The sequence below is a fragment of the Strix aluco genome, chromosome 6 (assembly GCF_031877795.1).
Source record: "Strix aluco isolate bStrAlu1 chromosome 6, bStrAlu1.hap1, whole genome shotgun sequence".
In the NCBI taxonomy this organism is placed as follows: domain Eukaryota; kingdom Metazoa; phylum Chordata; class Aves; order Strigiformes; family Strigidae; genus Strix; species Strix aluco.
The window spans coordinates 19,546,727-19,563,941 of NC_133936.1; the positions used below are offsets into that span (position 1 = coordinate 19,546,727).

The 17,215-nt window shown below is 38.1% G+C and overlaps 1 protein-coding gene across 1 annotated transcript in view; it reads left to right on the forward strand.

The window, feature by feature from the left end:
- The first annotated feature begins 16,828 nt into the window (after positions 1-16,828).
- TANK (TRAF family member associated NFKB activator) overlaps positions 16,829-17,215 on the forward strand; it is a 29,489-nt gene continuing 29,102 nt past the window's right edge. The window contains exon 1 of the mRNA XM_074828966.1: positions 16,829-16,913. The gene's annotated coding sequence lies outside the window, so the exon portion shown is untranslated. The remainder of the gene's footprint in view (positions 16,914-17,215) is intronic.

Sequence of the window (17,215 nt, forward strand, 5' to 3'; positions counted from 1 at the left end):
CTTATTTCCAGTTATAAAATAATATAGAAAGACAACTCAAATCTCAACAGTACTTTTTAAACACTTTTTCACCTGAAAAATGGATATTGCTGCAGCTGGACAGAAGCTTGAGCCAAGTAAGATTCATGGAAGCAGTATAACTCCAAATAAGAAATAAAATGTTCAGTCTCTAGAATACTGATACATGTCAGAGTCCCCTGAGTTAGAACACACAAATGTAGTTGTAAAATATCCTTCATGACTATTCTAATACACAGGGCCCTAAAAATCTCTAGTCCATTGAAACTGAAGAAAAACTGGTACATGAAGTTTTAACATTACAAGCACAATCTAGTGAATGACAGATGAGGAAAGAATACCATATGTTTTGTGATACATGTGTTTTTCTCTTTTAAAAGAAATATACATGTGTGTATTGCTCACAGCTTTGTAAATGTAGTATCCCTTCTTTACATTTATCTTAACCATATAAATAAGAATGACTCACCTGGGAAAGATTACAGGATCAAGCACTTCGATAGAACTAGACTGTTTAATATTTTAACTAATGTCACAATCCCCATGGCTTCTAAATATCTGATTTGGCTTCAAGAGTAGGTAGCAGAAATAACAGCAGTATCCAAGGGTATGTCATGAATAAGAGCCTGTATTACAATGTGCATAGAAAGGTATTTGCAAATAACGAAAAAGTTCTCTAAATGGCAAAATATAAAATAATATGATTAATTTCTGTATTGAGGAGAAATTATAAATTACCATGTAGAATTCTCTCTATAGTATAATTCATGTTTAACAGATGAATCTGAGGTTTGATGAGGGTAAAGGGAATGTTTTCAAAAGCATCTTAATTAGTAAGCAAAAGATTGCAGGCAAACATCGTATAATAAATTTATAACACCATTATCACTGTCTTGTGAAGTCAGTCCTTCTAGCTTGGACACTTACTTACAGCAGTATTTTGATGAGGAGTTTTTAGAGTAGGCTTCACTGATACACAGGGGAAAAAGACCTGGGTAAATCATAAAGCCATCTGCCTGAATGTTTCCCTGCTAGTACCAAAGGTGCAGGTCAGATGATAGTGATGATGGGGGAAGTTGGTAAAAACCATATACTTTTGAGAGGGCCAAAAAGTCAGTGACAAACAGTGAACAGAATGTTCAGAATGTTTTAATTCCCTGGTGAATAAATCACAGACCTTTCTTTCACAGTGTGCCCAGAAGTTACTATCATCAATATTCATACACTGGGCATAGGCAAAGAAAGCAGACAATGTAGCAAGCATCAAGACAGTATGGTACAAAGCAGGGATTATACCTGTCTACTGTTGCATATTAAATTACAACAGTAGAAAGAAAAAAAAAAAAAAAAAAAGAAACAAAAAACAGAAAAAGCAGAGAGGAATAGAGAACTGTGTTAGTTGTGGGTAAGTGGAATCTATACACATTTCTGTGTGCTAGAAATGTTTAGGATGCATTTATACTGGGAATCATGAAGACATCAATCCTGTGTTTGATCTGCAAGCAAACAGAAACCTAATTAGAGTCAGGTAATTCTTGGTTATCCTAACTGGAAGAACCATTTAAATAAGACAGCTAGAATCTATCATAGAAACAAATGGCACTAAACTGTACACAGATGTGATGAACAATGGTGCTATAAGCCAAGGTTCCTCTTTGAAGTGGTGCAAATTTTAAAAAGAGCAAAAAAAGGGTCCACAAAGCATGGAACAGTCATGTGCTAGACCTTAGAAGGGAGTCAAGGCAGCTACTTTGGGAAGCAGAAGTAACTGAGAAGTCAGACACAGAAATTGTTAGCAAAGAACTGTCTGTTTTTGTTTATTCATATTCACTGAAAAAAAGACTTTGTATTACCTGACCAGAAAACAAAATAAAGAACCCCAAAAGATTTTCAACCATTAATTAACTCATTCATATAACAACCAATCATACAAGGTCTCAAATGCTGGCTCACTGCTTGGACCAGGGTGCAGTAGTAAAGCCTTTTGGTAAGAACTACGTAGTTCTGAGAAGTCTAGAATACCAGTTCAAAGAATTTAAAAGAAAGCATTAATTTCAGATGTCATCAAGCTCAATAATATGAAGTTCACCATAACGCACCTTAGCAAGCCCAAGACTGTCTGAAGAAAAACCACAGACTCTTGCCAAAAGAAAGGGAGGCTAAACTGAGGCTGCAGATACTGCTCTACTCATCCATGGTTGGTGAAAATGAGGAATGCAGAAAAGGAGACAAAGTAAACCAGGGTCTATCACCTCTTAAGTAGAAGGAAAAACATAACTCTTTTTAAACCAAAATAGAACCTTCTCTCTCTTCTTGCTAGCTCTGCTTTGTCAACATTAAGCCAAATTCCAAAATTAAATTGTATAACCTTCTTCTAGACCAGGAAAATGATTTACTGAACAATGCCAGGAGTTGAATCCATAGTTCCAAGGGCAAGTTATATCCAAGCGGATGCCCACCTAATAATCCTCAGTTTGTAGTTCCTGGCCATCAATATTCTGTGGAAAAGTCTCAGTGTAGAAGTCAGCTGTTGAGTGGAGACATTTGCAAAGGAATTTTTGCAGGAAGTATGACAGAAAGAAAATCAAGAGCCCAAACCTATTTACTCAAATGTAATAGTAAAGACTTATGAAAATCTATGGTTTAGAACAAATCATCCCATCTCTTTAGAAATGACATGTTTATAAATACCTTGTTCTTATATTTGGGTAGGAATATGAGTCTGTAGTTCACCAGATCCTCCTCCTTGTCTTTTCAGAAGATGGGCATAATATTTGTCTTTTTGCTATCAGGAACTTTCCCTACTTATCACAACTTTTCAAAAGATTTTGAGAGGGGCCTTACACTGAAAACAACCAACTCCTTTAGCACCACCAGATAAATCCCATCTGCCCCACGGACTTACATATGCCCAGTTTACTCAAGCTGATTCTGATTAAATTGTCTATCGTGGACAGTAAATTTCTCTCCCGAACTTTGTTGCTAGGAACACAGACCTGCGAGGCCTGAGAGCAAACCTTGCCAATGAAGATAGTAACAAAGACCACATTGGTGTCGGCCTTCATCCTCATTATTAGATTGCTTGCCCCATTCATCAAGGGGCAACATATTCCCAGGTCTTCCTTCTGCCGCCAGTGTACCCACACAAGTGCGTTTGGCATGTTTTTTGCTGTTCACATCCCTTTCAGTTTCAGCTCTCATTCAGCTCTGGTCTTGTTAATTCCATCCTTGCATACCCAAGCAATGCTTCAATACTCCTCCTTGACAGGCTGTCCACGCTCACACCTGCTATACACTTTGTTTTTATGCTTGAGTTGTCAAAAGGAAGTCATGGGACTGTGAATGGATAGGAATGATCTATGAAGTTATGAATGGATAAGAGGCAATCAAAGTTACAAGATCATATTGATGCAAAATCTGATTAATCTGAGAATACCTTCCACAGATAAAATTTACAGGGCTCTATGTCATTCCCTACCATTAAATAACACTGGGTTTCATCTGGAAGATCACCATTGCCTCAATGACCTGACACAAAGTCTTGAAATCCATTAGATAACTTAAGAGAATTATTCAGAAAACTACAAACCCAAAATTTTGTGAGCTGTAATTTGTCTGTAATATTCTGTTCAAAGTACATTGTAAGAAAAAACTATTGAGGTGGAATCTATATCATTTTGATATTCAAAAGCATACAGTGAACCCAAATGCCAAACTATGTATTTAATGAATCATGCTGTTTCATTGTACACATGTATAAAAAATAAGAAAATTAAGGTCATAAGAGGACAGCATTTTAATCATTTCCCAGAACACCTTTTGTATTTGACAGCCTTTCAAATCTTTTAGTGCTTTTGTATTTTACAGTAACCTATTTTTATTCTTTGCATTATTTATGTAGCTATGTAGCTAGCTGAGACATGCTTACTAGCAATGTATGCATGCTCATCTTCAAGCGTTAGCAAGAGAAAAGTTAAAAATAATAGCGAAATGGTACCTGCAGCACAGATGGGAAAAATCTCAAAAGAGCTGGATAAACTTCAGGTAAATGCCAATATTTTGCTCCAAAAAAAAAGTTCAAGTCAGTTCTTGTTTTCTCAGAAGCAGTTCAATCAGTCTTAGCCAAGCTGTTTGTTAGGGGGGTTTTTTAACATTACCCTAATGCCAAACACACTCAGAAGTCAAAATGAAATAGGGGTGGAGTTAAGAAAGAGAAATAAATCTCATAAAATAAGTGAATATGGTAATATAATCATTGTATATTCATTACCCTTGCTGCCATGCTGACATTTGTAGGGCCTTCAGACATCCAAAGAATGTAAATAGATGTTTGCTTCAAGTCAATTTATTTTGAAAACTTACAGATTTAAACAAGAAGAACAATTTGGTTAAAAACCCAGTTTAATATACTCTGAATGCTGAGTTAAAGATTCAGTCTGAACATTACCCTGAATATTGTGGAGGGGGTGAGATCAGACTGTGAAAAATTTGCATGACAGGGAAAAGGTAAGGATGGCCGGAGAGGTAACTAGCACTATGCAGGCTAGAACCCAAGTAGTGCTCTCTTTTACTTTCTATCACTGCTAGAATTTGCTTCAAGACTCTTTTCTTTTAATTTGCCATAATCCAGTGTCCTTTGTTATTCTTACAGTCATGAGCAAGTCTGCATCTTGGCAAATGGGATTTGTCTTTTTACAACTGCAGCCACTCTTTAGAAATAACTCAAAGCTGACAACAGTCATGGCTCCTTCCAGGTTGCTAGCTGAAAAATCTGATTCATCATCTAGGCTTTCCATACTACTTTTTCCACTATTTTTCCACTTCATGTATTTTTCTACTGAAGTATTAAGGCAGCAGAAGAAGAAAATCTTATTTCCTTATCTCAAGCACCGGGGAAGCTTCTTTATGCTGCCAGTCTGCGGGGTTGGTGTTTGTCATGCCAGAATACGTATGCTAGAAACATATGGAAGCCATTGTGAAGAAGTATCTAACTGCAAAAAGTCATGGTGGCCATAGAATTCAAAGGCTGAGAGGTTTCTGAGTTATAATAAGCAGAATAGGAAGGAGTAGCTGAGTTAGAGAGAGTTGGTGGAATCTGGGCAAAGGCAGAGCAAAAACTGAGAAATTCTTACAAGCCATGCAGAAGCGTCAGAGGATGAAGACAGGAGGATCTAGAAGGAATGGAAATGAATCTGGGGGAGAAAGAACAAACAGAAAAACCAATGCATGCTGAAAGACAGACAATGTCTGGCTGAAAGAAAGGAAGCTTTACCTAGCATTCCTCAGTTTTGTTGGCAAAATAATCCCAATATACAGGACCATTCCTAAGATGTTTTGCATATTATTTGTCCGCCAAAGGTAGGAATAGGAGTGAAAGCTGTATTTATAATGTAACAGAATACTACTATTATAGATGAAATAACTGCTGTCTAACATCTCTCCATAATGAACCTTTTTCATTATACTGTATACTCATCTCAAATTCTTGTCAACTACTGTTTTTTCCTGTAACATGAAATGCTATACTCTCATTTCTTTTAACATAAAAGAGGCCAAGAGATTCATTATCATTGTTTATTATCATTACTCTTAATGATATAATGAGGTATTACCCACAGTATTTTACTGTATGTCTGCTCAAGTAGATTGGGATTTGCAGCAAGGTCTTGTTTAGACACTGAATGAACCAAACAGTCATGTTTAATAAGTCTTATGTTCTGTCAGAAAAAGCATCTTATTACTAATGAGATGGATTATGCTATTCAATACCCAAATAAAACTGTATTTCTCAAGTATGCGTGCCTGGGGCACAAATCTGACAAACACTTAGGGAAGCAAAATGCTGTCCAAAGAGACAGCGATTAATAAAGACCAGTTGGGGGGAGGTTGTTTCCATGTTCTAAAATACTGGCTTTGCTATACTTATTTCTTGGAGTGAATCCAGTCGGAAAGAACAGAGTAAGTATGCTAGGGAGAGCTTCAGGGAACCAAGGGATATTCACAGGGTCCCTGCCTACCGGCTGAAATGCTGGTACCTTATATGACTATGTTGCTGGAAGCAAGAAGAAGGATTTGCTCAGTTACTAAAGTGATGCCTGGGCACCTTCAGTTTCTTTAGTTGGTGTTGAAGCATAAATAAGAATTATGGTGAACTAGCATTACATTTTGCATTACATTTGCATAACATTTTAGCCTGTCTGCACACTATGGACATGGCCTTTACTCAAAGAGAATGCATATCATTCAATTAGCACAAAACACTTTTCACAAGCTATGCTATGGAAGAAAAACATAATTGCTTTCATCCTCTGTTGGGCTACTAGTAGTAGAACCTAAAACCCGATATGTCTATACAATGAGCTTACCCAGCTTTCTCACACCTTGGAACAGTCACATCTGCAGAACTCATGGTACCCAGTGCTCAGCCACCATCACCTAGTCTTTCCTTGCTTACTTCCACATAGGTAGAAGTTCCTGCATAAAAATGCCCTTAGTGATTCAGAGACTCCAACAGCAACTAGCAGTGGATGCCTAGGGAAGTGAGTTCTATGTGCAGAAGATTCTCTGAGTAGCGTACTTCACCCTTCCTAGTTCTGCTCCATTTTATTTAAAGCTCACCTCAACATAACTGCCAGGTGGCCAGAAAAAGAAAAGCCCACACCACAGAGGAGTCAGGATACAGCAGAAATATTTTGGGAGAAATACCTGCTTGGTGTAATTATAGATAATATTTTTTTTTCAAATGGTAAAATACATTTATATATTCCAAATACAGATGTAGTTCAGGTTTCTCCTTGAGACTGTCTTTTTTTTTTTTTTAAGAACACTTAATTTTAGCATTTATTAACCTTGTATTTTATAATCAGTATGATGGCATTGACTGGTTTAAATATTCGTATTGATATGACAAGAATTTTTAAAATAAATTAATTAAACCATACAGTAATCTTAAAATGGCTGACATTCCATTTGGCACAATGAAAAAGAAACACATTAATTATGTTTTTGCAACACAACTGATGTATTCAAATATAAGGCTTATGATTTAACAGACAATTCATTGTCTTTAAGTGGCTTTATAATGGAAAAATAAGTCTAAGACTCAAGAAAGGGAATACAGTGGTATTTGATCCAGTCTGGTATTGCCCAGATACAAGAAGGAGGTGGCCTTTGGAATCATGAGTAGGGAAGCAGTCTGGGCAGAGCATAAACTACTGGGGAAAGAGTAAGGAACAGGTTGTGCCTTTTTGTGCTGCTCTTTATTGTTCCTAAATAAATGAATGTTAATTGAGAAGAAGTGCTGTTACATATTTTATGACACTCTGGGTACATGCTCTGAAATCCCATGAGGCCTGGTTTAAATTCAAATTACTCCTAAATGACACTTAATTAACATTGCTGTAGTTGATTTTGCTTTTTCTGTTGTAAGGAAGAATATGATATCTTACAGTTTTGCTGTTTTCAAATGTTAAAATATATGATGGAGGTGAAAAAGTGATTTGGTAGCTGAGTGACTTCCTGGCAGGAGAGAATCTGACAGGATGGCATTTTACTAATTAAGAAGAGTGCTGGACTAACCAGATGGGAAAAATACATACTGAAACTTTTTTTCTTTCTTTCTTTCTTTCTTTCTTTTTTTTTCCCCAAGACAATGTAGAAATAAACAAGGACAATGAAGGGCATGCAAAGAAGGACTGGTAAGTAAGACAATTTGCTAGCATAAAATAAACCTACACAAATCAGATAGTAACCAACTAATCCAGCTTTAATCATATCAAAAAATAGGCAGGAATCAGAAGCCACTGATGTGAGCAAGACATTTCTGTGCTTCAGACCTATCTCTAACATAAATGTATAGTGTGACTTCTGGCAAAACACTCAGTACTAGATCTATACAGACATTTTAAGTGCCTAAATCCAGAATGCAGACAGCATTATGATCCTTGAAATAAATAAATCAAGGAGTTTAAGAGATTTTCCATCTCCTTTAAAAAAAGAGGAGGTAACACAAACCACCCCAATGCTAGGAACAAAATAAGAAATATGCTTTAAAAAATCCCAGCACACTAAATAACTAAGAATTTAACTACCTTAAGCTCAGTAAAGTTTCTGTTTTCTATGCTCTAAGTTTAATTATTGAGGAGTGTCAAAGAATAGTGCAACAATGTAAAAAAAATGGCAAAATCAGAAAAGTCAAGGCATAAAATGGGATAAAGGGCAAAGCAGAAAAAAGTTGTATTCTGATAATACATCTGCAGCAAGACAGAGACAAAGGAAAGGGATCTGCTACTTAGTGGAGAGAAAGGATGGTTAGAGATTGTATTGAAAAGGCTGATACCTTTTTTACATTTCTTCACTAGAAGGGTCAATCTCAATCAGATGGCTAAAATAATTAGTATCAGTGACAAGGGAAGAGAATACAAGCTAGAATGATAACTTAGATAAAATATTTTCAAACCAGCTTGGCTTGAAGAAATTCCTCTCAGAACACCTAAAGAACAGAATAAATACATTTCAGAACCATTAGCAATTATCTCTGAGAACTTATGGAGAACAGATGAGCTTCTAAAAGAATAAAAAAGGACAGACATCATGTTTATCTTTAAGGGGAGAGAACAGAAGAAATCAGGGAATTACATACTTTTCTGCTTCACTTTCATTCTGAGAAAAATACTGGAGCAAATAATTGAACAAGTTTGTTTAAAAGCTTAAGTTTTTGTCCTGTTTTAAGGATATAAAGCAGTCAGCATGTATTTGTTGAAAACTACAGTGCAAAGTCTCAGCTGGAGCATATTGTCCAGTTTGTTCATTGTACCTTGTGGAAAGTGTGGTTCAACTGAAGAATAATTAGAGATTTAGAAAAAAAATCTGTAAGAAAGAACAGAAGGTCCCTTGGGAGGCTGTGAAATCTTTATCACCAATATAGATCTTCAAAACAGGCAAACATATGTTAGAAATGGTTTAGGTAAAGCTGATGCTGTCTTTGGCAAGGATGGTATCTTCAGAGGGCTGGTTCTAGGCACCAGTAAAATAGAAAATCAGTCAGTAAAGCCTATTGTCAAAAGCAGTGAAGTGGGAATGACCTACTGCCTACTGTGCCATAAAACATGAAAACATTGTTAGAATGGAGGCTGGAACCCAAAGATCATTGTAGCCATAAGAATGGAAAATTACAATCTCTGTGATCTGCCCTAATCAGTCCATGCAAAATTGAGTTTTCATCTCTAAGAGACATGACTAGAAAGGATTCAGGACTACAGAGTATTACCCAGAGACAGCAGCTCTACTTAAAGCATTGCTTTTCAGCAAGCCTCATACTCTGTGTAGGAAAGAAGTTATGTACCAGAGGCTGTAGCAGCCTCCATGATGCTGCTGGTACTATAACCTGTGAATCATGTTTTTACTCTACTATCTGTCAATAAAGTAGGGGTAGATAGGTTGGAAGTTACAAATGTATCAGGGGTTGTATTGATAGAACAATATTTTATCAGCCCACTGCCTCTGAAGAATTTGGAGAAGAAATTTAAGATCAATTCTATAAGGTCCAGGCCATAATGTAGATCAGATCTTCTAAAAGAAGGCTTTAGAGACAGCTATCAATTTGGCTGTACTTCAGATTATGGATGGAAAGGTAAAGCCGAGCACCAGGGAAGGAGGGCCCCTGCTACTTCATTTTCTTATTCCCAGCTAACCCAACATCTATCACTTTATCTTTCCTGGTCTTATTCCCCATATTAAGAGTTGTCTTTCTTTAACATTCTTTTTGCCTGATCTCCCTTTTGCGATCTAAAATGGAATTGTTACTCACTGTCACATGGAATGATTTTTCAGTTCTGTGTAGAATTCTCCCATTTGATTTAATACACAATAAACTAATTGCAGCGCAATTTAAGAGCACTGGCAGGTATGTGGTAGCACTATAGCAATGGTCAAAACCTAGTCAAATAAGTGTATTTCCAGATGGCACAGACAGAAAATAATGTGAGCACAGTGCCACTTAGAATATTTAATTCTAGGCCCTCAATGTGTATCTACTGGAGGGAATCGGTAATTAATACAGACAAATTAATGTATAATAGCTTTATAAGAGTGTGGCAGTTTTGAGTTATCCCATGCTTATTCAGATCTCTGATACAAGCCAAAATTCTCTTACATCTTTTGCTTCCAGGAAGCCAACAATAAATGGATACAATGCTAGAAGAGCAGGTGTGTTTTCACTCAGAGGAAGCAGCTACGGATATGAAAATGACTTAGCAGCTGGTGAATAAGAAGACTGAAGCTGTGCCAGACGAAGTAAGTGAACGTGTGTGTGTGTGCGCGCGTTTTGCCACTAATTATGCAAAAAGGCCCAAACCTATTGATCATGTGTTTCTCTCCCTACTTCACCAGGAATAAATCTTAAAGTGTGACAACTCTTTCAGAAAGTCAGAGTTATTACCAGTGATGTATTTTCTGTATTAGAACTGAGAACACACAATGAATTGTCCTTTTTTTTTTCTTTATCTTTTTGTACACATATTCCTTTTACAGCATGGTAAGAACAAATATCATTTGCAAGAAACTGGTGTGAATTTTCATTTATCATTTAGTCCTCTTAGCTTCACAGACAATGAGGCTGTATTCAACCAAGCACAGTGTCAACACACTGTAAGCCACTACACAGCACATAGCTTCAAGCTTTCTTTGCTTAAAGTTAAGAAGGGTTTACCATAAAATTCAGCAGGCACAGCTGCTGATTTATCTTGGGTGCATGTAGATATCAAGAAATTTTAGTTAAAACTTGAGCAGCCTGACTGCTCAATGACTGCTCAAATCTTTTTGGTTTACTTGGTTATAGAACTTCACTGCATTGGTACATTGTAGGATTTACAGAAACGCTTATCTGAACATCTTATTTTGTCTTACACACTAATTAGTCAGGCTTAGACCCACCAAAGTCTCATAAGATGACTATGAGTAAGAATCAAGAAAAGCACTCTGTTGAAGTCACAAAGCCATCTTTTCATTTATAAAACAATTTAAAAATTAACATGAGGAGCTGGAACAACTACATCAACAAGAAAAAGACTGCAGAGATGAATCATTCCAAAATATTTTTTCACTGTGCAGAGAAACAGAACTATTTATTTTCAAATTCCACTATAACACACCATCAAATAATGTTGAAAGGAAGTATACCAATTCCATGTGTCAGGGAAGTTACAGATATATTTTCCGTTGCTCTATCATCTTGTAAAAGTAATTAAAGGGGATTTGTGTTTTCCTTAAAAAGTGAAACAGAATCAAAGCATTTTACTAGCTTTCCCTATAAATTTTACTTCAGGAGAAAGCCTGGAAAGTTTATTCCATTGTACAGTTTTTAAGTAGGACAACATTAACTGGTGTATATGGAGACCCATTTAAAAACTCCTGCACTAAATAAACTGCATTAAATGAGAAGATGCTGTCAGCAGCTAAAAAAAGGAAAATATGTCTAACCACTACTCTTTGTGAGGTCTCTTTCTCAAGACCTGTTTAAAATCTGCCAATCAAAGAGGTTGCCTTGCTGTGTATTTACATAGACATCCCTTCTGTTAAGCTTTGTGTGCAGTTAGAATGATTACTAACAATGAAAGCCACGATATTATGCAGCTGTTGGACACCACCATTTAACTGTAAACATAATCAAACTATACACAGCATTTTTTCAGAAACCAGATAAAATTCACTAATTATCTTTAATAAATCTGCTCAAAGGTTTTATCTTTCAAATGGATATTCTAAAATAATAAGAAATAATTCTGAATGGATGTTCCAAGATCTTTTGGAGCTTCTGCAATAGTAATGTTCTCTATCCTTCTACAGTATCCTGTCTTTTACAGGAGATTGTTTAATGTAGAGAAATTCCTACACATTTGTATCAGCATGAAGTCATTAACATAAGAACATATGCCACATTGGTTCAGACCCATCTTCTCTTCAGTGGTGGCTAGAAATCAATGCCCTGGGAAGAATAAGAACAGGGCAAGCATATGTAATACTTCCTCAGAGTCTTCTCCCAGCTGCCAGCTATTTTCAGGTCAGAGAACTTCCTGAGATTGATGCTGCCTGTCTCTTTAGTTTCCCTCAGTGAATCTCTCAAGTATTTGCTTGTCCAATCTTCCTTTGAACACATCCAAAATTTTCACATCCTGAACAGTTTTGACAAGAATTTCCATAGGTATACTAACACAGGTCCATTAACTTAATGACTTTGCATCAACACCTGTCTGTTCCTTTTCGCCAAACTTTGGAATTTTATGAGACTACAGAAACAAAAATAATACTATGTTATCTGTGATCTTGCTGTACTACATAGCTCCCCTTTTTGCAGAAGAGGAAAAGAGGTCATAAGATCCCAGAAATGAAATGTGTTATTTCAAATACATCTCTTCTTTGACTTCCTCCACTCTTACTCCACACCGACAGCCTGAAAATGGCTTGGGATCAAACAACATTCAGCAAATAGTGCAAAGGCTCCTTATATCAATCATGTTTTCTTAAATTAGATACTGAATATTATGTAGCTCTATCTAAATCAGCTACCAAGATTTACTGAATTTTAACAAGGAACAGAGGGAGAAGGCCTATGTAATGTAGTTGATATCAAAATATCTCACTTCTTCACATTGACAGGTCTAAGGAATTAATGCTTATGTGTAAAATCTCCTGAATACTTGTCTCTATGGTAAAAAGGCACTGATGCTAGAGAAAATTAATTTTCCAGGGTAAGCGTTTTCCCTACATCGTTTTACAGAAACTAGGTTTCACTACACAGTGGTTTCAGGGGGGATGGGGGAAGATACAGGATAAAACCTAAACAGAGCTCAAGGGTCTGCATAATTAAGTTCCTTTGGAGCTTATCTAAGAATCAGTGGATTGGCTATTCTTCTCTAAGACGTATTTCACCCTCAATCTTGTTGCACTCTATATGTAACACAGATTATATTCTATACAGATGAACAGCATTAGTTTTACAAAGCTGTTGCTACCTTCTATTGGTGTCATTATCATCACTGACTTTTTCCTCACATGTTAAAAAAGTATGTATTATATTTGGTACAATGGTTGCTATGTATGTTAACTGTTCCCAGGCATGCAGGGTTGCCTGTTCACGCACTGCTCCCTTTTCATGCAGGGTAACCTTTTTGCAGGGTAGTGAGCCTCCAGAAATCATTGACATCACTTACAGAAATAAGGAATGTTGCACTTGGTCCAAAGCCAGATTGCAGGCTGTTTCTACTAAAGTCTCTGCTTCAGAGAATGACTGCTTGGAGTTGCACTTAAGGAAGTTCTTCAGTTGGGTATTTCTCAGTGGAAGTTCCCAGCTAATATTAGTCATAAGCAGTACTGAAGTACAAGAACCGCATTTCATAATACTGTTGACATTCCTCTCTGGCAACATAAAAATTGCCTATACTGTTACTAAAGGTATGAGAAAAGAAAATCCAAACCTTTGATTTCTACACTTTGTAAAGACAATGGGTAAATGATACTTATTAGCTTCACCATCCAGATATATAGTAAAAGTACAAGATGACTTATAAACTGTATAATTGTACTAACACTACTTTTATGTTGTTTATAGTACACCAAGCCTGTATGTCTGTGCTTTTATTAAATATACTTTAGTTAGCTTACGGAACCCAGGTTTTGTCTGTTACAACCTATAGGCAAAATACATACCTTATTGGCATTGCATATACTAAGGTTTTTATGAGTTCATCAACTAACCTTGCTGTTAGGGAAAAAAAAAAAATAAAAGGATTCAGCCTCATCTTCCTTCTTACTATGGAACAACAACATGCGGTCTAAATTAAGCCACAATTCTCCTTTTCTGACCAGGAAAGGCATTTGAAGAGCAAAATACGCTTTTGATTTTGTTAAAACAACAGCAACAAGAAGCTATTGGAAGAACGGAGAAACACCACAGAGTAGCGCAGACTCTTTCAGCACCAAGCACCGCGCCACACATTCCTTTGGGACCACAGTTTAAAAGTTGTGGAAAAGGTTTAAACATCTGACGTGAGCCACCTAGTGTCTGAACGAATGGCTACATTAAGAAGTTGCAAGAAACATTTTAACCTCTTTCTGACAGCTGGTAGAAGCCAATTTGTATTTATAAGCTTAAAATTGTATAAAGGAATCAGATTTAAAACTTTATTGAAATACAGCCTTTTGGCAGCTGCTGCACCACAAGACTACCTTAAGAGCAATTAGTTCTTCTCGAGACTTCAGCACAGTTTAACCAGTGAGCACACTAACACATCAGAAAAGACTAAGTAAAATTCCTGTTAAAATACCATTTCAGAAGTAGTGTCAAACAGTAAACTGTATACAGATGATGTGAGGTATTTAAGTAGGCTGCTAGACCCACTCAGAGCCAACTTCTGAATTTTCACTCTGAAAAAGTATCAACTTGCTAATTCCCCGGGGGGGAAACCAAAAAAGTTTCTAAGTACAATTAGTCAAAATAAGACTCTCTCTGAGTCTGAAGACAAAGTGAAATAAAATAATACAGACATGAACCTTTTTGCTACCACTCCTAAACTCTAGATAAGTGGTTTGCAACTGGTTTTAAGATTAGTAGATTCCTAAAATCTTAAATCATTTTTAACTATACTGATATACGCTTGTTCTTCCCAGTTACCTTGTGAAGACCACATATAGGAAAGCAATTCTGCCTTAACAATGACATAAAAATATGAAATATCAGTGTGGGACAGAAATACAGAAAGTCATTACTGAAATAGTTGTAGAGAAGGAAATACAGAGACTGAAGAGGAGGAAGCAAAAAAAGAGAGAAAAAGAAAGCAAGATGAGGAAGAAAAGGAAAAAAAATAAAATTGACTGTAAAGCAGAAACCACTCTAAAAGATCAAAATTAGAGATCAAGTTAGGTACACGATATAGGTTTTACATTCTTTTCACAAGTATTTTTCTTTTCTTCTATTTAACAATTTATTCAAAGGGTTGGAAGTCTCCAAGAATGTCAGGATGGGTTGCTGTAAAGCTTGTAACATATATCTTACTGTATTTGAGGAGGAAATGTAGTAAAGAAAAAAATACTAAATAATGAAGATAGAGGAAATACCAGCTTCTCTTGTGCTTTATTGTGAAAGAATATTACCGATAAAGTACTAAGAGAAAAATGCATGTGATTTGAAAAGTCATGTTTGTAGACAGTTGTCAGTTCTGCTTTGTCAGGTTTGGGACCTTCACAGCAAATTTACAGTTCTAGAATTTAATAAATGAACTTTTGTTTCCTGTAACAACTAAGGTGCAATGATAGTGTTTCAGAGATGCTATGTATGTTATGGCTCTATTCAAATTCAGGTAGCCATAATCTTAGTTGACACATGTTTATCATCAGATAATACCTACTTGTACTTTTCCGCATATTATCTCTTTTTAAGATATAGCTTCAGTTAAATTATATTTACATACATTGATCTGAATTTAAGAATTGCTGGTTTTATTTCCATTACTGAGATATCCATTACTGTTTTAAGTGCAGAACTACTTGATAAGACTGAATAAAAATAAAAAATGTAAATTAAAAAACAAACAATACCCTCTTTTTGCCCCTTTTTTTTTTTTTTCCTAAGACCTGGTTGAATGAAACCTTAACATGGATGTCTCAGACACTCTGTCTGTGAAAGAAGAGACTGAATCCCCTATCTTGGAAACATGCTAACAGAGCAAACCCTGTCTGAACCTTAACAACTCATTAGAACCTCACCCAAAGTGCTTAAAGTGGCTAACCAGGAAGTATATTTATTGGTTCATTAAACTGTCTGTAAGTCTCTTTAGTCTTACTATAGGTCAAAACAGACCAAAAGAGTTGTTAAAGACTTAACAGGAAAGGTAAATTATAATAGAAATCGCCTTCAGGAGTACAGAGAACACCTGGCTGCTCTTCCCGTGGCTATGTTTGAGCTTCCAAGTGCACACACCCAGGGTAGGTAAGGTGGCCATAGCTGAAATGCAGGTTCTGATCTGTGAGCAAAGGGACAAGTTCTGCTCCAGCAGAAGCAACACCATGGCCTGGCTGTGTGGATACGTTCACTGGGGTTCAGAGATGGCCGAGGCTAATTCGAAATCTGTAATGCTTCTCTGCTGCCAGCTCTGTGACTGTACCCTTCAAGTATTTAAGAACTGCCTCATTTTCTCCCATCAACTCCCACCCCTCTACACACCTTCAAGAAAAAAGTACTCGTACATGTGACCTAAAGAGAGAAGGGCTTGTAGCAGTAGCAAAACTAAAACTGTGTGTTTCCATTACATTCTTGTCTATAAAATTCACTGTCTGCATGAATTAAATGCAGGGGGGGAAGTGCCACCTTAGTAACCTACAAAAGAAAAGACCCTTTAGAAAGAAAGTACTCTGGGCGTTAAAAGTATGATTATGTTACAAATATAAGTAATTTACAAATCACGCTGAATCATGGAAAGACTGAAACAGGAGGGGACATGGGGAAGCCAGGAGCGGCACAGACCCTGCTCGCGGGGGTGCGTGGCTGCAGCCAGGCAGAGCGGCGTTGCAAGCCAGATGGAGGAGAGCCGGCAGGCGAGTCTGTGCGCGGGGCCGGGGAGGCCGGCTTGGTGCTGCCTCGGCGGCGGGGAAGCGGCCGTGCCCGGCGGCCAGCCCGGCGCTGCCCCCGCCCGGTACCGGCGCTGCCCCCGCCCGGTACCTGCGCCCGGCGGCCGCTGCCCCGACCCCAGCCGAGCCGCCCGGCGGAGCGGGCAGCGCCGCGGCGCCCCGTCACAGGGCGGGGAGAGGCACGACAGGAAGTCGGTTCTGGTTCCTGGGTTAAGGTGCTCAGGCAGGAGCGAGCGCCCTGGGCCGGGAGCGGCCGTGGGCTCCGTGAGGCGCTCGTAAGTCTGAGTCGCTTTTAAAACCGCTCCGCTCCCTTCCGCGGGGAGCGGCGGGCGCTCGACCCGGGGGCCGGGGTGCGGGCCGTGGCGGCGGGTGGCGGGCGCCCCGGCCGCCCCTGCCCTCGGCCCCCCTCTGCACTTCCGCCATTCGCTCCTAGGGACGCCGGTTCCCCCTCCGGCGCCGCTTCGCCCGGCTGCGGGAGGAGGGCAGGGGGCGCGTAGTCTGCGCGCGGAGGCGCTCTCGGTGCCCGCGGAAGGGCCGGCCGGTCCGGGCGGGTGGGGGCGGCGGGGCAGCGGGCTCG